The sequence below is a fragment of the Macaca mulatta genome, chromosome 7, assembly GCF_049350105.2.
Source record: "Macaca mulatta isolate MMU2019108-1 chromosome 7, T2T-MMU8v2.0, whole genome shotgun sequence".
In the NCBI taxonomy this organism is placed as follows: Eukaryota; Metazoa; Chordata; class Mammalia; order Primates; family Cercopithecidae; genus Macaca; species Macaca mulatta.
In genome coordinates, this window is record NC_133412.1 from 6348680 (window position 1) to 6373308 (window position 24629).

Genomic DNA, 24629 nt, shown 5'->3' on the forward strand with positions numbered 1-24629 from the left:
AGGTCTGTGAGTTTTTCGTATGCCAGTGAACCACCAGAGGGCAATTGTCTCCGGGTGGTGGGGCAAGACCTGCAGAGCCAACAGACCCCTATGGTAGAGGTTGAGAGGCATCTCTTCTTGTGCGGGTCAGGAATGGCACCGCATGAGTGAGGCTATTGGCTATTGTCTTGAACAGCAGAGGGCTTTTGTGCAGATGTTTTCAAACTGACTAGGTTGAAATTGTGCCTGTAATTGTATTAGAGCATCTTTAGTTGAAGTTTGGATGCCAGCTGTCCTGAAATTACCTAGCTTAGCACTCTGTCTCCCTTAACTGCCAATGTAAGGGGTGATTAGGAGCTCGGGGGTGCTCATGGGCTGTGTGGTAGTTGAGGTGACTGTGGTGGTGGCACTGGTGTGGTTTGTCCAAGCCTCCTGTAAAAGGCAAGTCCCCCTTGTTATTATACTATTATTTGAGGATATACTAACATTTTATTATTATTAATTTATTTATTTATTTATTTTTGAGACAGAGTTCCCACTCTGTTGCCCAGGCTGGAGTACAGTTGCGCTATCTCAGCTCCCTGCAACCTCTGCCTCCCGGGTTCAAACAATTCTCTTGCCTCAGTCTCCTGAGTAGCTGGGATTACAGGCACACGCCACCAAACTTGGCTTTTTTTTTTTTTCCTATAGTAGAGAGGGGGCTTTGCCATGTTGGCCAGGCCGGCCTTGAACTCCTGACCTCAGGTGATCTGCCAGCCTTGGCCTCCCAAAGTGCTGGGATTACACCGCACCTGGCTGAGAATACACTAACATTTGAGAATCGCTACTTATGCTTTCCTCATGGCCAGCCAGTAAATCAATTCCATCTAAGCCTCATAGATAGTGTGAGCTGCCCTCACCAAACTGAGAACTGTTTATGGTAGCTGGACAATACCCCTTGGGAAAAAAAGTATTTTATTGACTCGGGGTCAAAAGGGGCCTCCTCTGAGTAAGAAATATGTTCATTATCATTTTTATTTGGGTGTTCAGAGAAATGACATACACACTAAACCATACGCCAATTTTACCTCAAAGGGACCAAGTGTCCTTGGTGGTTTCCCATTGTCCCTGTGCCTCAGCAGCAATGTCTGCTATTAGGGGATGAGCCTCTGCCTGGCTTAAAAGCCCAAGTAAGCAAGGGCCATGCTCATTCCTCCTCTTCTCCTCTTTGGATTGAAGGTCAGTCAGTACTCATCATCTGAGTATTCTATAACCCTCCCTTCTATTTTGGGAGTTCAGCTTCTCTAGATTTAGTTTGACCCCTCGGAGGGCCCTGATAATCATGTCAGAATCTGGCTCATAATATACAGGACCCTTTAATAAGTGACAGGTTTGGAAGTCTTTGCTTATACCTAATTGTGAGGATATGCCTCACCCCAGTGTCCCTTAGTAGTAACTTGACCCTATATTAAACATATGTAACAACAAACCTGCTCCCTCTTGTATTGTGATTTTTCTCTGATTTGGTCTTGAGGTCTCTCTCTCTCTGGAGAGTGGGTATAAACTTTAGCCATATCCTGCTGGGGCTCCAGGGCAGGTGGTCACAGATGTTGACGATATTCCTTTATGGAATACCTCTTTATGTTGGTGTACAGCCGAATCCCTGAAACTCTGACAAGTGGCCAGCTGTCCCTCTCACCTGAAACTTGTTTGTCCTGGCAAATGCCATGGAGGTTCCTGACTGTCCACTCTATTCCTACCAAGATAGCCGCTCTCTGGGAGATTCCTGACCAGAAGGAGAGTCAGGTTTGGGTGTGTGAGTCAGGTAAGACACAGAGGAGGCAGTACAGCAAAACACATGAAATACCAGAAGCAGCAAATTCCTTACAGGTCCCATTGAGAAGAGGGCAGCTCGTGTCTGAGTGCCGACGGGAAGGGTGGGGGCATCTGGGACACGCACACTTGTGTGTGAAACAAGAGGTAATGATCAAAAGGCCTGCAAGTAAAAGTGCTTATTGAGAGCCAAGGCATTACCCAGGCAGGTTTCCTGTGGGAAGTTTTAACCGGTACTTGTAGAGCAAGTAGGTTTGAGTTCCAGGAAGTCATGCCATGACTGAGAGGCAGTCGCTGTGACACATCTAAGCATTCCACATGAGCTGTGAAGGTCAGTGGGACCAATCAAGTAGGTTGTATCTAGCTATCCCATAGGGAGGCTGTACAATCCAGATATCTGGATTGACCGCACTGAGGAAATGGGGAAGACACGGGGCACTGGAAACTGTGTTGAGGTCAATATAAAATTATATGAATAGCACTACATTCTTGTTACAGTAGGCAGACGGGCATGAGTGGGGCAGGATAGGGCTCTCCCCCACCCACTAGGAATGTCAGGTGATGGTAAGGCAGTTATCACATTGCCTCTCGAAAAGTGATAAATTGGCAGCGGGCACCAGGGCAAGGTCATATCCTGATGGTCCACACCTGTTGCTTTAAAGTGTTAATTGAATGCAGGTGCCAGGGAGAGGCAAAAGAGGCTTCCAATAAAATCTCAGGTATTGGGCGAGTGAGCCTGGGCATGCGCACTAAGAGAGAAAATGGCAGGCGTATGACCTTCTGGGGGCACTTCACCGGAAAAGGGAAGAAAGTCTCAGATGGGCATTCATACAACTTCCTAAACACACCGTGTTCTCACCTCCCAAGCGTAAGGAGGGCACTGCACACATGGGCAGCGCACCCTAAGGGAAGAAGCATGAGAAACCGGCCAGCCTAGAAAGTCCTAGGATCAAGGTTAAACACTGCACTTGACTTTCACATGCCTGCCTGGGTTTCTTCCAAGCATACTTTCCTTTCTTTCCTGTTCTAGAGACTTTTTAAAAGAACTTCCACTCCTGCTCTAAAACTTGCCTTGGTCTCTTTTTCTGTCTTACGCCCCTCAGTCGAATACTTTCTTCTGAGGAGGCAAGAATTGAGGTTGCTGCAGACCTGTAGGGATTCCCGACTGGTAACTTGGATACCTTCTGCCAGTAACATATTTGGTCCTTTGAGAGTTTGATATTTGCCACCTATAACATTCTCATCATCCCTTTGTACAAAATCTTTAAGACGGGCAGATCATGAGATCAGGAGATCGAGACCATCCTGGCTAACACAGTGAAACCCCGTCTCTACTAAAGAAATACAAAAAAACTAGCCGGGCGAGGTGGCGGGCGCCTGTAGTCCCAGCTACTCGGGAGGCTGAGGCGGAGCTTGCAGTGAGCCGAGATCCGGCCACTACACTCCAGCCTGGACGACAGAGTGAGATTCCGTCTCAAAAAAAAAATAATAATAATAATTTGAACGTCTAATTGGATAAAGTTTCTGGTCTTGGTTTCTAGGTCCTATTGTTCACCCTCAAGTTTGACCTTGCCAGTGGCCTCTGGGAAAATTTGTGATTTTCACTGGTTCTGTTTGTAGGTAGCTGCCTGCCTCTTTTGGATGTTCTGATTGACTTCATCTGGGTTTGGACTGGTTCCCACTAGTGCAACAGTGGCAGGATCGTCTGGCAAGGCCCCAACCTCTGTGAGGCTGAAACCAAGGCTTTAGCATGTTGATGGGCTGTAGCCCCCAGCAGAGCCCAGGTGCCATTGGATGGGCACTTTTAAATTTCTTTTTTTTTTTTTTTTTTTTTTTTTTTGAGACGGAGTCTCACTCTGTCGCCCAGGCTGGAGTGCAGTGGTGCAATCTTGGCTCACTGCAAGCTCTGCCTCCCGGGTTCACGCCATTCTCCTGCCTCAGCCTCCTGAGTAGCTGGGACTACAGGCGCCCGCCACCACGCCCGGCTAATTTTTTGTATTTTTAACAGAGACGGGGTTTCACCATGTTAGCCAGGAGGGTCTCGATCTCCTGACCTCGTGATCTGCCAGCCTCAGCCTCCCAAAGTGCTGGGATTACAGGCATGAGCCACTGCGCCTGGCCTTAAATTTCTTTAATAGTTTGCTGATTTCCTCAGGGATCTTGCAATGGATGGGAATGAGATGTTCCAGCCCTTTAATCTGAGTCATTAAGTCATTTGCCACTGAGCATCAGGAGTTAGACCCTCAGTAACCCATAGAGTTAGGGAGCAAAGAACAATAGCAACAAAAAAGGCAGTAGCAGTGGGATGGCAGATCCCGACAGCACTACCCTGTATGAGGCATCATGACTCCCTAGTTAGTGGGGACACCCCTCTTTCTAAGTAGGGCCTTTGTAAATTGTTCCCAATACTATCCACAGATACAGCAGAATGGGGGGTAAAGGAGTTGTCCTCTCCATATATTTCTTTTTTTTTCTTTTTTTTTTTTTTTTTGAGACAAAGTCTCGCTCTGTCATCCAGGTTGGAGTCCAGTGGCGTGATCTCAGCTCACTCATGCCTGTAATCTCAGCACATTGGGAGGCCAAGGCAGGTGGATTACCTGAGGCCAGTAGTTCGAGACCAGCCTGGCCAACATGGTGAAACCCTGTCTCTACTAAAAATACAGAAGTTAGCCAGGTGTGGTGGTGGGGTGGGTGCCTGTAGTCCCAGCTACTCAGGAGGCTGAGGCAGGAGAACTGAGGCAAGATATCATGCTAGCTTGCAAGGACCTTTCCTGACTCTGCAACCAGTGTGACTCAGAACCATTTACTCCCAGGAGTGATAGAGGAGGTCCTCCCAGTTTTCTGGGTCATAGCTGGCCAAATATACTCTGGGGAGGTGAGGACTCTGATTTTCAAACTCCACAATTTAAGATAGGAGTCTTGCTAGCACTCTACATAAGCAGCACCAGCAGCACACTGCAGTGTGGTCCTAGGCCAGCAAGTTATTGAGCCTTCTTAGATGGTCATAGCCACTCTGGTCAGCCAGTTTGTCAGCCAAGAGCAGTCAAAAGGACTTCCAGGGTGTCCCTCACCAACAGTGAGGCCAGCTGTTATGACTTTTAAAAGTATTTAAGTTAGATATATAAATAAATTATGTAGCGAGGAAGGCGGGAAAACAGGAGTTTGAGAGGGGTAAGGAAGCAATCATAATGGATGAGGGGTCTGGCATCTCATTGTCTGGATGCAGTGATCTGGTGTTTCTCGCCTTGGTGTAGTCAAGTGTGGCACAGTGAGGAACACTCAGAGTGAAATGGCCAAAAGAATAAGTTAATCACTCACAGTTCAGCAAAGAGAGCAGCATGCCTCACAGGGCCAATGGGAAAAGTGGGGCTGTCTTGGACCCGCATGCTCAACTAGCGGGTGGGAAGCAAGAGAGATAAAGAGGAACCTGTAAGCGGAAGACTTTATTGGGGTCCAGGGTATTACCTAGGTGGGTTTCCTGCAACAAGGGTTGACTGATTAAATTGAAGGGAGTGGACAGGCTTGGTACAGAAACTCAGGGGGATATATTATCAGGGTCACCAGGCTCAAAGCAGAAGTAAGGTGTTCAAACACTTTATGGGATGGAGCCTTATCTATCTAGAAAACAAAAATGGGAAATGTGTGGAGACTGCCACAGAAAATGTAGCTCAAGGGCGACAAGTCAGAGACAGGACAAGCTGGATACTGAGTCAGTATTGACATGAACGAGCTATGGCACTCAATTTCTTAACCCCTTATCATGCAACATAAGATGCATTGACCAATTATCATAGTATTTAAGTATTGTTAACTTTACATCACAGCATTTAAGTTACATGACATGGAGAAGAATAAACATCACTCAAGGATTGTATCTCAACTTCTGAGAAGGGATTAATGCATTTTCAGGGTATGCAGTGTAGTTGTATCACATTTGTTGGAGGTATGACCTGTTATTGCCTTCATTTGGAGATTAAATATGGTTTAAGGAGATGTGTATGAGTGGCAAGTTGGCAAGAGGTGGATGGTTAAGTTTTATGTGTCAACTTGACTCAGCCATGGAGTGCCCAGGTATTTGGTTAAATATTTTATGGGCTGTTTCTAGATGAAATTAACATTTTGTCTGTTGACAAAATAAAGCAGAGCACACTCTCCATTGTGGCTGGGTCTTATCCAGTCTGCTGGAGTTCTGAATAGAACAAAAGGCAGGGTAGGGGAGACTTTGCTCAGTTCATTTTCGAGCCTGGACTTCAGTCTTCTCCTGTACTCAGACTGGAATTTATAACAGTGGCTCTCCCAGCTTTAGGCCTTCATACTTGGATGGAACTACACCACCAGCTTTCCTGGATTTCCAGTTTGCAGAAGGAAAATCATGAGACTTCTCAGCTTTTATAATTGTGTGAGCCAATTTATTGTAAGAAATCATTTATTATAGGTTCTGGTTCTGTAACCAGCCCAATTGTCCCACAGAACTGATATTTATAGGATTTTTGAATAAATATCGAAAGTGACCCTCCCTCGTCTTCAAACTTGAAACTTACCTCTGTCTCATCTGAGTTTCTTCCTCAGGAAACCAACCCTCAGGCAAAGAATTGAAACACCAGATCACTGCATCCAGACAATGAGATGCCAGACTCCTCATCCATTATGATTGCTTCCTTCCCCCTCTCTAATCCCTGTTTTCCCACCTTCCTCACTACATAAACTCAATTTTAGTTGGTCAAGGAGATGGATTTGAGATTTCATCTCTAGCTCTCCTTGACTGTACCATCTGATTAAAGCCTTCTTCCCTGGCAATACTTGTCTCCGTGATTGGGTTTCTGGGTGGCGAGCGGTGGAACCTAGACCAAACCCCTAGCATTTTGGTAACAGATTTTGGTTCCCTGATCTGGAATGCATTGCTGTTGCTCGTGGCTCAGCTGCTGCCAAGGGCTGGGAGTCTCAGAAGCCCTCCTAGGAAGCTGCCTGCCATTTTATGGCTGGAGGTGAGTTTCAGTCTCTCTGTCTTTGGCACCGCCACTGCCAGCCTCAACCACATTCCTGATTGCCTAGGAAGAACAGCCTTTGAAATTTGACATCCGCATCTGGACAGGTGAGTGCCTTTTGTGGGCCGGGACAGTGGGGTCTGCTCGGCTCAAGTTGGGAAATTCCAAAGGCATTTTGCAGGTTTAACAAGCCCAACAGACAGAGAGAGAAAGCACCTGATTGTTTCAGTTTGGACACTCCTGGGGGCTTGTTAGTAACTGTGTGTCGGGGCAAGTATCGTTTGTGGGTACCGGAGAGCAGGATGTGCTTCTCTCAATTTGGGAAATGGCAAAATAATTTCTGTTTGCAGGTTGAATAAGTCCATCTGATGGAGAGAGGAAATACTGTTTCAGTTTGGACACTTTTGGGGCTTGTTCATTGCTGCAGCAGTTGGATTGTATTTTGTTTTTGTTGTTGTTTGTTTTTGTTTGTCGTTTTTTTCTTTTTCTTTTCTTTCTTTCTTTTTTTTTTTTTTTGAGACAGAGTCTCGCTCTGTCGCCCAGGTTAGAGTGCAGTGGCCGGATCTCAGCTCACTGCAAGCTCCGCCTCCCGGGTTCCCGCCATTCTCCTGCCTCAGCCTCCCGAGTAGCTGGGACTACAGGCGCCACTACCACGCCCGGCTAATTTTTTGTATTTTTAGTAGAGACGGGGTTTCACCGTGTTAGCCAGGGTGGTTTAGATCTCCTGACCTTGTGATCCGCCCGCCTCGGCCTCCCAAAGTGCTGGGGTTACAGACGTGAGCCACCGCGCCCGGCCGTTTTTTTTTTTTGTTTTTTTTTTTTTGACACAGAGCCTCGCTCTGTCACCCAGGCTGGAGTGCAGTGGTGCGATCTCGGTCGGCTCACTGCAAGCTCCGCCTCCCGGGTTCCAGGGAATTGCGTTTTCTTGATTGTTCGTGTGGTGGTTGATGTAGCTGCGGGGAGGTTGAGGTTCAATCCCAGGATGCAGCCCCCTGTAGTTGCACTCACTGGGGTTGATCTGAATGTAGTTGCGGGCTGATGGCTAAGGCCTTCCGGGAACTCTGGACATGCGCGACCTTGTCTGATCTCAGAAAGTCTTTGAATTGTAGGGCTGTCTTCACTTTGCTGTTGAACAGGAAAGCAGGGTAGAGTCCCATGTATCCTGGATTTTATACTGCTGTTCTAAGCAGAGTTAGACGTGCTTAGTATGTGATGCTCTTCTGTGGTATGTTTAGCTCCCGTGTTCTCTGGGGTCGGGGAAGGTTTGGCCTTTAAAATTAAGCTACCACTGCTTTACCCAAAATGTTGTTTCACAGCTTTCATTAAATTACCTATCAGGGCAAAGTTTATCCATGTGAATAATAGAGACAGGTGGTGGCCAAGGGTCCCTGGCGAAACCCTCCCTTCGAGCCGAAAACAGCCTGAAGGCTGAAAAACCGGACTGCTGGTCCCAGATGAAGCCCACCCTTTCCCCACTGATTCTCTCTGAATGACGCCCACCTGAGCACTAGGAGGACGCGGTGGAGCCTGGAGAAGTTCCTGCTGTTTGCAGCAGGGAGGAGCCTGGCCTCTCACTTCCCCTGGGGCGCCCTGGGATTCAGTCTGGGAGGTGGAGGGCCAGTTAGCAGGGCTCCATGTCACTACGCTGAGGTTTTTTTCTTTTTCCTTTTCACCCAGTAAATTCCACTCCTAACCCTTCTCTGTATCCGTGAGGCTAATCTTTTCTGGTTATGTGACAAGAACCTGGCTTTAGCTGAACTAAGGAGAACGTTCTGCAACCTGAGTATGTATGTAAACCGGTGAGTTTGTATTCCTATCTAATAGCTGGAGTTCGGACGTAAAAGCTATTGGACCTTTGTTTATGGGTGTGTGTATGATGAGTTTATGTGTACGAACGTTTATTTTGTTGTGTGTTGTTTTAACTGGGTACTAAATTGGCTTATAAATAAAAGACTGCTCATAAATTAAATAAGTCCAAGTATTTTTCAAATTCATGTGACTTAAGTAAATATTTAATCAATAAGCTGGCTTTAAGATTATTGATAAAATAAAAATACAAATGTCTTTGAAACTGTCAGCACACATTTTTGTCCGGATTTTATATTGGTCTGTGCTAGCTATTTTAATGGTCAGGGTATGGCACAAAAATGTGTGAGACTGTAAACCCAGGCAAGGCAAGAACAAAATAATTTTTGTCTGATTTTTTGTTTTTTCTGTCGCCCAGGCTGGAGTGCAGTGGTGCGATCTCAGCTCACTGCAAGCTCCGCCTCCCGGGTTCACGCCATTCTCCTGCCTCAGCCTCCCGAGTAGCTGGGACTACAGGCGCCCGCCACCTCGCCCGGCTAGTTTTTTTGTATTTTTAGTAGAGACGGGGTTTCACTGTGTGAGCTGGGATGGTCTCGATCTCCTGACCTCGTGATCCGCCCACCTCGGCCTCCCAAAGTGTTGGGATTACAGGCGTGAGCCACCGTGCCTGGCCTGTGTGACTTTTAAGTAAGACTAATTTAATGTTGTTGGTTTAATGAAAACAGCTGAATCTGCTGAGTTATTGGTGAAAAGATCCATATATTTCACTTTAAGTTTCTTTCTTAGGTGAACACCTGATATTCACACATTATAAAAATGGTTAACAAGGAAATAATGGCTAGCTCTAATATCTATATTCTCATAAGTAATCTGAATAAACTGCTAAAAATGAACAAAATATAAATAGGATAAATGCTGTAGGTGATCTCCTTGTGTAATTTTAAATATTGAAATTATCTTAGATGCTTGTTGAATGTCTGTGTTATTTTCCATTCAAAAGGATTATGGACTAGGAATGGTAGCTCACACCTGTGATCCCAGCTCTTTGGGAGATTAAGGCAGAAGGATTGCTTGACCCCTAGGAGTTTGAGACCAGCCTGCAACACAGAGGAAACTTGTTTCTACAAAAAATAAAAATAAAAATTAGCTGGCCGTGGTGGCACACACCTGTAGTCCCAGCTACTCGGGAGACTGAGATGGGAGGATCACTTGAGCCCAGGAGTTCAAGGCTGCAGTGAGTCATGACTCTGTTACTGCACCCAGCCTGAGCAACAGAGTGAATCTGAGAGACAGTTCAAGATTTCTTGCTTCCTAGGTTTTCACTAAAATTTAAGGTTACTAAGAATGAGAATTCTAGTTATTATATAATTTTGCATATAAAATGTGCTGAAGATGTGTTCTCATTGAGAAAAATAATTTTGTATAATTCAGAAGTTATCCAAAGGTTGACTGAAGTTATGTACTTGGAAAGTTATTTATGAAACAAGGAAGAAAGGAACCAGTAAGTATAGGAGAGAGATGTGAAAATAAAAATTTTGGACATTAATATGTATTAGCTGGGTGTAGTGACACACACCTGTAGTCCCAGCTACTCAGGAGACTGAGATGGGAGGATCACTTGAGCCCAGGTCATCCAGGTAGGAAAGGTGATAAGGAAAAGATAATAATTTTGTATGGGAAACAGTTTTGTGCAAGAGGTTTTGATTTTGATTCTACAATCGACTTCTTTTTTAAACTTCTCAGATTCATATCTCAGAACTGTAACTGTGTTGTGTCTTGCTGCTTTCAGCTTTTATGCTCCACTTGAAAAGGACTGAGATGATCATTCTCTCCTTCAACTTTTTCATCAACTCCTGTAATTAATTTTTTCTGTCAGGTTCTAAGGGCTGTTGTGGCCTGATGCTGACATGTTTATCTTGAGGGTCTAGAAAAGCAGTGCTTTCCTCCGGTATAACTTGATTCTGTACTCACGAGAATTGAAAAAGCCTTTTTCTTTATGTTTAAATTGTTCATCAGGTTTGCCTTTCAGGTTGTCTAAGTGGCTTCCCATAAGGAGAGGCAATCACACTGCAGAAGGTCTTTCTTTGCCTTCTGGTCACTGGCCTAAGAAACAGGTTTGACATTTTATCAAGATAATGACTATGTCATTGCTATTAGTTGTTTTTAATCACTTACAAAAACTGAGAATAAAAGAAGGCTTTTACATCCAGATAACTTTCTTTATCATTTTATAATCTTTGTGCTATTAAATTACAGGGTTTTGATTCCTGGGTCTGAAAAAGGCACCACCTTCTTCTCAATCTTGAACATTGACACAACTCAAAGCTTTGCCTTCAGACCAGGGAGAAAGCAACCATCAAAATGAACTGCTTTTGTGAGACACAGGTTCAGAAATTAATTATTATTCAGTCTCTCTAGGCCCACAGACTGTCATGGAAGATGTGGGTGCATGAGATTTTGAAGGCCAATTTTGAGGGATAATTCAGAGTTTTTCTATAAATTATTAATGTTGAAAGTACAATAATGCAAAACCAGCATCTGGGCCCCTATATTGGAAGAACAGGGTTTTCTTGGAGCATTGATCTGCGCTATTTATTTATTTATTTATTTATTTATTTATTTATTTATGTAGTTTGAGATACATTCTGTCTGCCCAGGCTGGAGTGCAGTGGCACAATCATGGCTCACTGCAGCCTTGACATGCCAGGCTCAGGTGATCCTCCCACCTCAGCCTCTTGGTGGCTGGGATTACAGGCATACACCACCAGGCCCAACTAATTTTGTTCAAGCTGGTCTCAAACTCCTGGGCTCAAGTAATCCTCCTGCCTTGGCTTCCCACAATATCAGGATGAAAGGCATGAGCCACCACAGCAGACCCTGATCTATTTAATATAAAACTGTAAAATGCTATAAAAGGTTTATGGCAAATTTACCTTATGGTCAAACTGATTAAAATTAGATACATTTATAAATTTGTATTAAAATTAGCTTTAACATTAATAATACATTGTACAAAGAATGTATAGAAAAAACAACAAAATTGTTTTTTCTTTTGAACAAATTTTTCACGTAATATTAAGAAATAATGGAAGATTTTTGTTTAGCTTTTGAGTAAACATCAGGTAAAAAAGGAGAGAGAGAGACTGAGTCGGCTTCATGCTGTCTTTATTAGGGCTCACTGTTTGGGAAACTGTATCAAAGAGTAAAAGTGTGTTTTTAAATATTCTGTCATTTTGGCTAAATGAATGATTACTTGATAGTGACCTATAATCTTATTTTGTGATATCAAGTGTTTTAAACATTTGATATTTGACAAACTTTTCAAAAGCAAAATTTCAAGTTATAACTTCAGTCTTTCTGACCTCAAACTAACTTTTTAGATATTACGGCCTCCTGAAGTCCAAGAGTGATATATTAGGTTTATTCAGTATGTTAAAATTATATAGCAAGCATTGTCATGTAGGAAATGGTGTTTAACTTGCCTTGGGGTATATTTATATAAATGTGTTAGAAATGTGTTTTAAAATTATATGAGATTCCTAAAATTCTGATATGTCTCAGTTTATGTTATCAGTAATAATTATGATTACTATGATAAATTATTGTATACTGCAGAAATAACCACATTTCCTTGTCAAGTTGTTACCAGTGCAACCCTGATGAAGTAGCTGGAAAAGTTCTTTTTCTTACTGTTTTTCTTTAGTGCCTTATTTATAGGCACAGCTATTTCAAGAACTCAGATGGTGCCAGAGCTTCATAACCACTGACCAGAGGGAGATACCAGAGGGAGATAAGACCCCAAACCTGCCCAAGCTGGAACAGAAGACCCCTAGTTGCCTTTAGAGCATTAACATATTATTATAATGGTAAAGTTCTCTCTCCTGCAAAAAAAACCCCTCCATTGTATATATAAGTTGTATGGGCTGGGCACAGTGGCTCACGCTTGTAATCCCAGCACTTTGGGAGGACAAGGCAGGCGGATCACCTGAGGTCAGGAGTTCGAGATCACCCTGGCCAACATAGTGAAACCCCGTCTCTACTAAAAGTACAAAAATTAGTCGGGGTGTGGTAGCAGGTACCTGTAATCCCAGCTACTCAGGAGGCTGAGGCAGGAGAATCACTTGAACCCAGAAGGCGGAAGTTGCAGTGAGCCGAGATTGTGCCACTGCACTCCAGTCTGGGTGACAGAGCAAGACTCTGACTTTAAAAAAAAAAAAAAAAAAAAGATGTGTGAAGACGTATACTTATGAATGGAGCCTGTGGGTGGACTCCCACCCCAAAACGTGCTTATGTTTCTCTCCTTCTCTGTACCCAGACCTTTAAAAACCCATGTCTTCTATTATTCTGGAGAAGGGGCATGTAGAGTGAGAGCCTGAGCTCTTCCTGGCCAGAAATAAAACTTGCTTGCCTTTGTTTCGAATTGGGTGTTCTTTCTTTGTGACTGGCACAAAGTAGGGAAAGAACTCAAGTTAACAGTGACAATTTCTGGACGCTTGTCCAGGATGGCCATGGCCTCCCTCAGCTGGGGACAGAGTGGCACCTCCTAACCAGTGACTCCCAGCAGCTGGAGCAGTGGGCAGTAGCAGTTTATCTTGGGCCAACACCCAGGTCAAATTGTCACGGCTTGGAGTGTCTGCTGGGCGTGTCTGCAGGTGGAGCTTGAGCCCATGACCATCCTACTCTGTATCCAAGCCCATCACCCTGTCAGCCCTCTCCTCATCAGGCCAGTGGCCACAACCCTGAGAGGACTGTGACAGCTGGTAATGCGGGCATTTATCAAATTGGAAAAAGGCATCAAGAAAGGGCGTATCTCACTTTTGGGGCATTGGAAGATATCTCCATTGTGAGGTTTATGGATCGCATTCTGGGAATGGAAGGAAATACCCATGGTTTAATTGAGGCACCTCGGGGAGACCATCGGAAACAAATGGACCAGACTGGGAGACTGGGGATGCCTGATTGGTCCTGAAGAAAGTGCCAGGCATGCCTGAGCTCAATGGTATTCGTTCTGTGCATGGCTTAAATTGTCTTTCGTCTCTTTTTCTCTCTCTGCTGCTGCAGCTTCTGCCTTCTGGTGCCTGTGTCCCACTGCTTCAACCACGGCCATGCCTGCCTTCCTGTCACATGGCCGTGCTCTCTACCTTGCCCACTTGCCTCTCTTCCCTTGCTTTGGCCTATCATCACCCTGTCTGTAAAGCACTTAGAAACTGAGTGCATTCGAACTGATGCGTGGGCCACCAATCCCAGAGGCAGCCACGGGGAAGGCGCTGAGTCTACAGGAAAAGGAACAACTAAAATATGTATTACATATCAGGGAGGTGGCCTATGTTTTTGAAGCTTACAGAAAACAGGCTTCTCTGTCATTGACAGATCTGGTTCTGCATCCTTACGTCCATGGAGATTGGGCATATCTGAAAACCTGGAAGGTCCAAAGCCCAGAGAGGCAATTAGGTCTGAAACGGATGGGACCATACTTAGTGACTGACCACACATTCTGCCTTAAAACTTCAGGGCGTCACCCCGCAGATTCATCACACACGAGTGAAACAGGTGGATACACCAGTGGAGGAAACTCCCTCGTCCCAGGCTGAATCCATCTCGGATTTAAAATTGCTGTTCTGAAAACCCAACCTGACTCCCAAAAGATAAGAATACTCAGACCCATCTAAAGAGGTCACTGCTATAAAACTTGTCTCTACCTTCCAGGAGAGTTCTTGGTGTCACTCTTGTGCTGTCTGCTTCTGATTGCATTAGGACTTGTTCTGTAGTCCTCACAGGTGGTCCCTGGCTTAGGGCTCTGTTTCCTTTTATATTGGAACATCTTTGTTTTGTTTGTTTGTTTGTTCGAGACGGAGTCTCACTCTGTCACCCAGTGCAGTGGCGCGATCTCGGCTCACTGCAAGCTCCGCCTCCCCAGTTCACGCCATTCTCCTGCCTCAGCCTCCCAAGTAGCTGGGACTACAGGTGCCCACCACCACGCCCAGCTAATTTTTTGTATTTTTTTAGTCACCATGTTAGCCAGGATGGTCTCGATCTGCTGACTTTGTGATCCGCCTGCCTCAGCCTCCCAAAGTGCTGGGATTACAGGCGTGAGCCACTGCGCCCGGCCCCTATTGGAACATCTTGACCATGCTAGTCCTGATTGATATCCCTCTGGCATCTTGATAAAATACTGCATATACCTCAACCACACTCCCTCAAGCACTCCCTGAAAGCCCCATAGTGTTTCCTTAAATGAGTGACCCTTTGCCTAATACTATCCTTATCTCTTAGCCACCTCTGAGTGCTTAGCCTAGATAAATACAAATATATTCTTTCTTTTTTTCTTATGCTGTTTGGTGATTTTGATATCAGCAGCCAAAGGTCTCTGGGGCACAAAGGCAATAGTCAACTTCTCCCATATTATAGCCAGCCAGAACAATCTGCCGGACATATCACAGGCACCTCCAGACTTGAGGAACATTGCACACTGTGTGTCCTTGGGGAGGTGACTTCAACCTTACACAGGTGCCATGAAAATCTAAAGTCCAACCCACACCTGTTCCTGTACACATGAGCGATTCCCCTGTCTGTGGGTTGCATGGATCTTACTCCAAGAGTCAATGACTCATATAGTCCAGCACCTACCTCAAGCAACAAGGGATATTGGGGACTCTACTACCCACCTCCAGCAATAGCTTCAGTAATAAAGATAGATTTCACCTGGACTCAGAAAGGCCCCCTGTCCCCTCATTGTCAGAAGACTCACCCTCCCCTTCAGGGCTCTTAATTACTTCATTGGCTAAACTTCCCCATTGCCACAGGGTGTGTGCATCCCCAGGGTATATGTTCATCTGTGGCTCTCCCCACCACCACCTCCCTAACGGCTCCTCCGCTGCTACCTTTTCTTTTCCATTGCTGGTGGTAGTTGACCCTTGTGTAGATAATGTAATACACACAGGACAATATATAGTAGGTGTTATGGGACCCAATGGAATAACCATTCATACCAAAACCTGCCATTACAATAAGTCTAAGAAGGCTCTTGGGCTGATCCTGGTAGGTATAGTACTTGCTGTATGGTTGGCTGCCCCTTGAAGGGCTTTGCCTATCGTGAGGCTACCCTGAGAAATATAACCCGGACAGTCAAAAATCTCATATGTAATACCAGGAACGCTCTTCAAAATATACAGCCTTCTTTCAATTCACTAGCCAATGTAGTACCGGACAATCAGTTGGCCTTAGACTATCTACTAGCAAAACAAGAAGTAGGTGCGATCACCAATACCTCCTGTTGCACCTCAGCAAACACCTCTGGGGAGATAGAAGTTAATATAAAGGAAATGTTAAAGCAAGCAGAATGGCTCTGCTCCTTTGGGGTAACCAAGATTAGCTCTAACGACATCTGGAATGCAGTAAAAGGTGTCCTGCCCAACCAGATTTTGTGCCTCCCCTTCCTTTGCCCACTGGTGATGATCATACTTTTACTGCTTTTTGGCCCTGTATTCTTAGCCTTTCAGCAAGCTTTGTCAGTAAGGAACTGGAAGCAATCAAACTACAAATGGTAATCAAGAAAGGATCTTGGCAATTAGGGCTGCAGCCTGGTGACAATCAGGCCTACCTTAGAATAGCAAGGGAAAAATTTTTCTCCTCTAACTTATGAAATGACAATGCCCATACACAGCAGAAAGCAGTTCTAGAAGATGGACCCCACCCCTCAGCAGCCAACAAGAATGAGGAGCAAACAGACAGAGGAGGGATTTTGTTTCTAAGGCAACCCTGATGAAATAACTGGGAAAGTTCTTCTTCTTATTGATTTTCTTTAGTCCCTTACTTATAGGCACAACAGCTTAAGAACCCAGTGGGCCCGGGATGGTGCCAGAAGGTCATGACCACTGACCAGATACGAGAGGAAGGTAAGACCCCCAAAAGCACCCAAGCTGGAACAGATGATCTTAGTTGCCTTCAGATCATTAATTATTAATTATAATACCAAAATCCCCCCCCCCACAAAAAAAGAAAATCTCCACTATTTTATGTACATGGGTTATATGAAGATGTATGTTTATGAACTGAGCCTGTGGGTCTGGAGTCCACCTTGCACATGCTAACATTTCTCTTTCTTGCCATAAGCAGTCCTTTAAAACCCCATGCCTTCTGTTGTTCGGGGGAGAAGGTGCTTTCAGAGCAAGAGTTCGCCTTCTCCCTTCCTGGCCAGGAATAAAACATGCTCCACTTTGCTTCCAGCTGGGTGTTCTTTCTTTGCAACTGGTACAAAGTAAGGAAAGATCCCAAGTTACCAGTGACAAGTTGTCTTTATGACTGTCTTAAGACATCTGTCATCCACAATTACTGTTTTACTTTGATTCTTCTCAAAAAGCAGCTTGCAATCAGCCACAGTCTAAAACTTACTGCTTAGGGGGCTTCATGGAAAGGACTTTTGAATATAGGTTTCCGATTACTTTGGAGATTGTGCCATTGGACTAGAGAGAAAGCATGCAGGACTGTAATTAAAAGGCTGGTGTGTACTTAAAGACTGCTAACCCAGTACGAAGCAGAACAAGAGTTAATTGCATGGACTGAACTACTAGAGGACTGAAATAATTTTTATGGCTTTTCTTGTTTGAAAGATTGCCGATTATTTTCATTCTGTTTTTTAAAGAAAATTTTTTCTTTTGAGCTATTTATAGTGTTTAACAACTGACAGAGTATACTCTTGTAAACAAAATTGGAAGTATTTTTTTTTCACTCCAGCTGATTTCTCCAGATTTTGGAAATTATTTACAAGTGTTCTCAATTTATGGCAATATAGTTATTTGCATAAGTTGAATAAGAATCTGTTTTCTTTTATAACAGGTCACAATTGGAGGCACTGATTGTTTTACTAAGGCTTGGACTGGAATAACATATTTTCAGATATGAGCAGAATGTCTTGAGAAACTGAAGTTGACTTATAACAGGTCACAATTGGAGACACTAAGGCTTGGACTGGAATAATGTATTTTCAGATACCAGCAGAACGCCTTGAGAAACTGAAGTTGCCTTATGGAGCCGGTAACAGCTCCTTGGAAAGCCTGGCCTTGTACCTTAATGGCACAGTTCCTTCGCAGGTCTTCTGACCTGTGGAAAACAAAGAATGCCACCTTCTGACAGTCTCAGGGACCTCATGTTATTTTGAGACCTCAAGAAGAGAGGAATTCACCCAATTTATATAGGTATCTGCAGGCACAGGTAAATCTGTTAGAAATGCTTGTTCCCTGGTGCCATAAAGAAATAGCACTTGGACATACATTTAATTTCCTCAGCAAGGCCATTTTTACTTTCTGCAGAAAGGGTACACTCGCCAGCAGTTTTGCCACGAGAGTACACTGAATAAAGGAGACAGCGTCATTTATAACCAGACGCGTCCACCCTACTGCTGTGTCTGGTTGCCATTGGCTGGAACGGGACCTCACATTCTGTATTTGTCCTGACTGGCTAGCAACTTAGAACTTTTTAAAAGAGGCAAAGGCAGAGAACAAAGGAAGGAGGAAGCAACTTATGGAATGCTGAGAAAGGTAAAAACACCTTCAAATAAGGAAGAGGAACAGGCTATGACCTAATGCTTGGACCAGTATAAGCAAGCCAAGGCAAATATTTAGGCTAAATTGTGGGCGCTAAGAACATAAAGTACATTGATTTCTTTATTACGGCTAGCAGATATTTAAGAATGTTGGCACAGGTCTGTGAATACATTTTGTTTCTAACAGAAGTTACTGTTTATTCCTAATTAGATGGGGAGGAAAGTCTTTGAAGAGGAACCTCTACTTTTTACAAATCCTTGGCTGTGCTTAAAAAGCCTTTAAAATCCAAATTAGAGATACCTTAGGAAAATTTCCAGCAAAGCCAATTTATAAGAGCCTACAATAATTCTTGCGGGACTTTGTGCAAATAATCAGGTCAAATATAAGAAAACTTATTTTGTAAATAAATTGGTCCCACTATGATTTGTCATTGTTAAAAATGGGGGACTAAGGAAAGAAAAATCATGTTTCAGAAGAAAGCTATAGTACACCTGTTACTGGATTAACCTTTGACTCCTGGGTGGCAATGTGGTCACCCATGGTGTGGAGCTGCAGCTGTGCTGCATTCAGTTATTAAAGGTAAAAGTTATGAATGGAATTCTGAGATGGATTCAAGTCCTGGGGAGTTGGTTCACTGGATGCATAATGAAATGCAAACTTAAAAGGGAAAAGTGAAATATTTAATCCCTTTGTTATTGTTATCTATAATAGCTAAAATAAAGGTAAGAGAGTGCTGAGTTGGATCTGAAAGCTAGACCAGACTCAGACATGGGTCTGTCTGAGCTCAGATCACCAGCTTTAAGGCTACCCACAAAAAGGGAAAATTAGCCTAGGCAACCAAAAAGTATCTCTAAGACCTGTGGTTTCCAATCAGTATCTCTGAGACCTATGGTTTCCAGTGTGGGGAAAGGGCAGAACCAATTAACTGTTGAAACCAGAGGATATAATGTGAAGGAATTGTTCCATTTTATAGATTGGTATCAACAGCTTCCTGAAGACCCTTTGCTAAAGAGGATTGTGAAAGTAACTAATTTAGGAGCAATGTCTTTGTTTTCAAATGCTGCAGAATTGCAAAGCATTTTTTTTTTTCTTTTTTTTGGTTCATCCAGGACCCACGGCTCACTGTTGAACAACTGCAGATGGGTATGTACAATCCAGACACACAGGAGGTTGTTCCTGAGAGAACAGCCAGCCTGGGGAATTGGATAAAAGTCACTGAAAAATCTGTTTACTTTGAGAGGAGGGAACCTATGAAAGCCAAGTGGAGCAGCCCAGATGAAGCAGCTGACATGCTTCATAGGCAGGTCCTTGGGACTGGCTTTATAATGATAGGGTATTAACCTTGTTTCGGAAATAATTAACTAGTCTGAGTTTGCTTCCAACAGGTTCTAGTTCAAGTTAGCTGGTGTTAAGCCATAAATTCAACATACTCAGGTAAAACCAGTCCCTCTGGGGTCCCTCCAAGGGAAACAGTCATGGTCTTTGGAACCCTCAAAGACAGCTTTAAGTTAGCATTCAAAGCCCAAAGACCTAAAATAAGAAATCATTAAGGGACCACACACCTTTCAGTTCGTTATTGTTCTCCCCTAAAGGATAAACCATACTTTTTTGAAAGTGGTTGTAATGAATCAGGAATACTTTTTGGGAGGCTTAGGTTTGTTCTCTTGGGTTCCCCAAGTGTGTGTGTACGTGTGTTTAATTATGGTTCTCCAGCAAGCTGGATGCTAACCAGGTACTACCTTTTCATTCCTCGTCACTCTCCCATGATGCCCCTCCTCAGCATGAGGCAGACAGAAGGATTGACCACAGGGTTCCCCATGTTGAGGGACGGATAAATAGAAAGGTGGGGGGACTATAACCGGCCCTATTATCCCATAGAACTGATATTTATGGGTTTTTTTTTTTTTTTGGAATAAACATAGAAATTGACCCTCTCTAGTCTTAAAATTTGAAACTTAATTTGTCTTACTGACTTCCTTCCTTAGGAAACAAACCCTCTGGCAAGGAATTGAAACTCATCAGACCACCACATCCAGTGAGACACCAGACCCCTCATCCATCATGATTGTTTCCTTACCCCTCTCTAATTCCTGTTTTTCCACCTTTCCCACTCTATAAACTCAGTTTTACTTGGTTGGGGAGATGGATTTGACTTTATCTCCCATTTTCCTCAGGTACGGCGCTTGATTAAATACTTCTTCCGTGGCAATACTTGTTGTCCCAGCAATTGCCATTCTGTGTGGTGAGCAGCGGGACCTAGACTGAACCATGGTATTTTGATAAAAGTTCTGTTTCTCTGAAGAATCCTGAGAATATAGGTTCTGATTCTGGTTCTCTGGAGAATCCTAATACAATCACTATGCCTAGCAGCATGAACATTCAATACCTTCCGGATCATTCAACTACAGGGAGTTTTAATTAACCCAGCAGGCCCAGTTAGTATTCTCTGAAATCCATTACCACATTTTTGTCAAAGCCATACTTCCATGGCCTGCTCCCAGCTAATAACTAAATGTGACCAGGCCTATTTCTGAGAGTTATAAAACTCCAGTGATGGCAGACTATGGCTTCGGGATGGCCTTGCTGAGCCTCTACTAGATTACATAGCAGTGCTTCCATTCTGCCTGCCTTCTGTCTCTCCTTCACACAGAAACAGACATGCAGTGTGGTCCAAAGTATATCAAAGCCTTTCTGGCGTGCTCCCCATTTTCTCTCATGGGAATGCCCTCAAGTAAAATCCTTGCTCATTTACTCCTGTATTGGTGTCTGCTTCTCAAAATACCCAAATTATTATCCCTAGTTAAGAATTTGGGCAATATGTTGAAAGAGACAATATTCAAAGAAATAAGCAAAGCCACAGTTAAAGAGACTAAACCACTGGCCCTGGAAACAAGGAAGTAGAGCAAGGAGAGTGCTGTTGTATGAATTTGAGGAACTAGGCATAGTGCAGGCAGTAGAACAAGTAACCTGTTGTTTAGAGGAAGATAAGATGGATAGACAAAACCAGGTGGATCTAGCAGTCTTCTATTCCCAGCAACTCAGCACTTCTCTTGTGTCTGGCCCACCTACAATGAAGAAAATATGCTTTTCTCCAAGCAGCTTTTTGTAGGCAGATTCTTCCCAACACCCTCCAGATCAAAAGGGTAGCAGGAAAGAAGGAGGAAGTCAACTTAGGTATTCTGAAAATAGATAACCCAAGTTCAAATCCCGACTCCACAACTTTCTCAGTATGGACTTGACATTGAGCATTGAGAAGTTAAGAGTTTCTTGGCTGGGTGTGGTGGCTCATGCCTATAATCCCAGCACTTTGGGAGGCCAAGGTGGGTGGATCACCTGAGGTCAGGAGTTCGAGACCAGCCTGGCCAATGTGGCGAAACCCCATCTCTACTAAAAATACAAAAAATTAGCCAGGCATGATGGTGCATGCCTGTAATCCCAGCTACTCAAGAGGCTGAGCCAGGACAATCGCTTGAACCCAGGAGGCGGACATTGCAGTGAGCTGAGATCATGCCACTGCACTGCAGCCTGGGCAACATAGTGAGACTCTGTCTCAAAAAAAAGAAAAAGGAAAAACAGTTTCTTAACTAGCATATTGTTCTGGGTGATGTTATGAGAATTAGATTATCCTTATCAACTCATCTGCACATTGCCTACTACACAGTAAACTTATGTGATCTATTTTTATCAGAGAAGTCATCTGGAATTCAGAGCTTTTGGCCAGGTCATGTTGCCTTTTTTTGTCTGCTGTCATACCATGAGAAGTGACTTTTCTACATTTGATGAGTGTAGGGGTCTAAACATGACAATTAGGGTCACTGTATTCATTGTGTCATCCAAATATAACAGTATTTTAAAATAAGTGACTACTGTGTATGTTAAAAATGTCTACTAAGTTTGTAGGCTCATGGATTTCCCCTATTTGTTTTTTCTTTTTTTTTTTTCCTTTTCTTTTTTTCCTTTTTTTGGGGGGCGGGGGGAAGGAGTTTTGTTCTTGTTGCCCAAGCTGGAATGCAATGGCACAATCTTGGCTCACTGCAATCTCTGCCTCCAGGGTTCAAGTGAGTCTCCTGCCTCAGCCTCCCAAGTAGCTGGAATTACAGGCATGTGCCACCACACCCAGCTAATTTTTGTATTTAGTAGAGACAGGGTTTCACCATGTTGGTCAGGCTGGTCTTGAACTCCTGACCTCAGATGATCCACCCACCTCGGCTTCCCAAAGTGCTGGGATTACAGGCGTGAGCTACCATGCCTGGCTGTTTTGTCATATTTTTCTTTGTATATTCTGAGGCTATGTAATTATGTGGATAAAAATTTAAAATTCCTTTACATTTCTGAGTCATGGATTTTTTTTCATTTTCTCTATTAATACCTGTGCCTTAAAATTCACTTTGTCAAATATAAGTAAACTTAGAAAATCTTTCTTTTGGATTTTGTTTAATTTTCAATATTGCTTTTTTATTTCTATTTATCTTGCTTGCTCTAGGTTAATTTTCACTTCTTACAAATTTATTTTTATTCTTTTTCACAGATTTTTAGTCACTATTTCAATAATTTTTCAGAAAAACATCTAGTTTAGAGAGGCTCAGGAGAATACAGAATATTGAGTATAAAGACCTTTGTATCTGATGCACAGATTTTATCACATGGCAATATCAGACAGTCCCAAGCCTGATCAGTAAACCTATGTCTGCATCTGTAGGAGCACTGAGAGCCAGCTCTGGCGTCATAGTGATTTAGCAGCAGCAAATCATTGCTGTGTCCTCACAATATTTACCTTAAACCACTTAATTTTTCTCACTGCAGTCTAATCAAACACATTTTCCCTCTTCACAAAAACTCACACTCACAAAGGAACTGTTTTAACAACTGACATTCAGTTTTAAGCTCTGCTTTATTTTACATGCACACACACATATATCTATTATATATATACACACATTCTCCTGTATTTATATATAGGTAGATATATACACACACGTACATATTGAAGTATGTATTTCCTACACGTTGGGTGTGTACATATTTAGATATATATAGATACAGATATCATTTCACCTACATATGATTTTTCAGGAGACTTATGCACACACAAGCATAGACACCATATCTGATATATCTGATTATCACTGCTTCCCCCCCCCCCCGCCCGAGAAGGGGTCTTGCTCTGTCACCCAGGCTGGAGTGTGGTGGCTCAATCTTGGCTCACTTCAACCTCTGCCTCCAGGGCTCAAGCAATGCTCCTGCCTCAGTCTTCCAAGTAGCTGAGATTCCACACGCCTACCAACACACCCAGCTAATTTTTGTATTTTTAGTAGAAATGGGGTTTCACCATGTTGGCCAGGCTGGTCTCGAACTCCTGACCTCAGGTGATCTGCCCTCCTCAACCTCCCAAAGTGCTGGGATTACAGGTGTGAGCCACCACACCAGGCCTATCACTGGTTTTATATACAAATGATATAATATTATAAACTTTAGCACATGTATATTTCCTACTTACAATATTTCCAAGTCAGCCCAAGCAAATTTCCTCTTTTTATGTTTACGTTTAAAATCTTGTTTTATAATATTCCATTGTATGTCTATGCCATTTTTTAACCAGTTGCCTATTGTTGGATTTGTCTTTTCTAATTTTTTTTTTTTTTTTTTTTTTGACAGTCTGGCTCTGTCACACTGGCTAGAGTGCAGTGGCACCATTTCCGCTCATATATATATGTATATATACGTATGTATTATATATGTCTATATATAATATATATATGTGTGTGTGTGTGTATATATATATATATTTTTTGAGACGGAGTCTCGCTCTGTCGCCCAGGCTGGAGTGCAGTGGCACGATCTCAGCTCACTGCAAGCTCCGCCTCCCGAGTTCACACCATTCTCCCGCCTCAGCCTCCCGAGTAGCTGGGACTACAGGCGCCGCCACCTCGCCCGGCTAATTTTTTGTAGTTTTAGTAGAGACGGGGTTTCACCGTGGTCTCGATCTCCTGTCCTCGTGATCTGCCCGCCTCTGCCTCCTGAAGTGCTGGGATTACAGGTGTGAGCCACTGCACCCAGCCTCCTCCACTCATATATTTTTACATGTATTAAAAATATAAATGCAGATCCAAGATAAACCTAAAACAACGTACATCAAAAAGTTTAAAAACAAAATTATGAGTATAGGTCTCTGTCTCCAGTGTCTTTTTTTCTTTTTTTTTTTTGAGACAAAGTCTGGCCCTGTCATCCAGGTTGGAATGCAATGGCACGATCTCAGCTCACTGCAACCTAAGCCTTCCAGGTTAAGGTAATTTTTTTTTTTTTTTTTTTGAGACAGTCTTGCTCTGTTGCCCAGGCTGGCGTGCAGTGGCCGGATCTCAGCTCACTGCAAGCTCCGCCTCCCGGGTTTACCCATTCTCCTGCCTCAGCCTCCCGAGTAGCTGGGACTACAGGCGCCCACCACCTCGCCCGGCTAGTTTTTTGTATTTTTTAGTAGAGACGGGGTTTCACCGTGTTAGCCAGGATG

At 43.6% G+C, this 24629-nt stretch overlaps 1 long non-coding RNA gene across 1 annotated transcript; it reads left to right on the top strand.

The window, feature by feature from the left end:
* The first annotated feature begins 5297 nt into the window (after positions 1-5297).
* Positions 5298-14468, top strand: LOC144329825 (uncharacterized). The gene is made up of 2 exons (XR_013395469.1): positions 5298-8575; positions 14094-14468. It is a non-coding gene; the product is annotated as an uncharacterized LOC144329825 (long non-coding RNA).
* The last annotated feature ends 10161 nt before the right edge of the window (positions 14469-24629 follow it).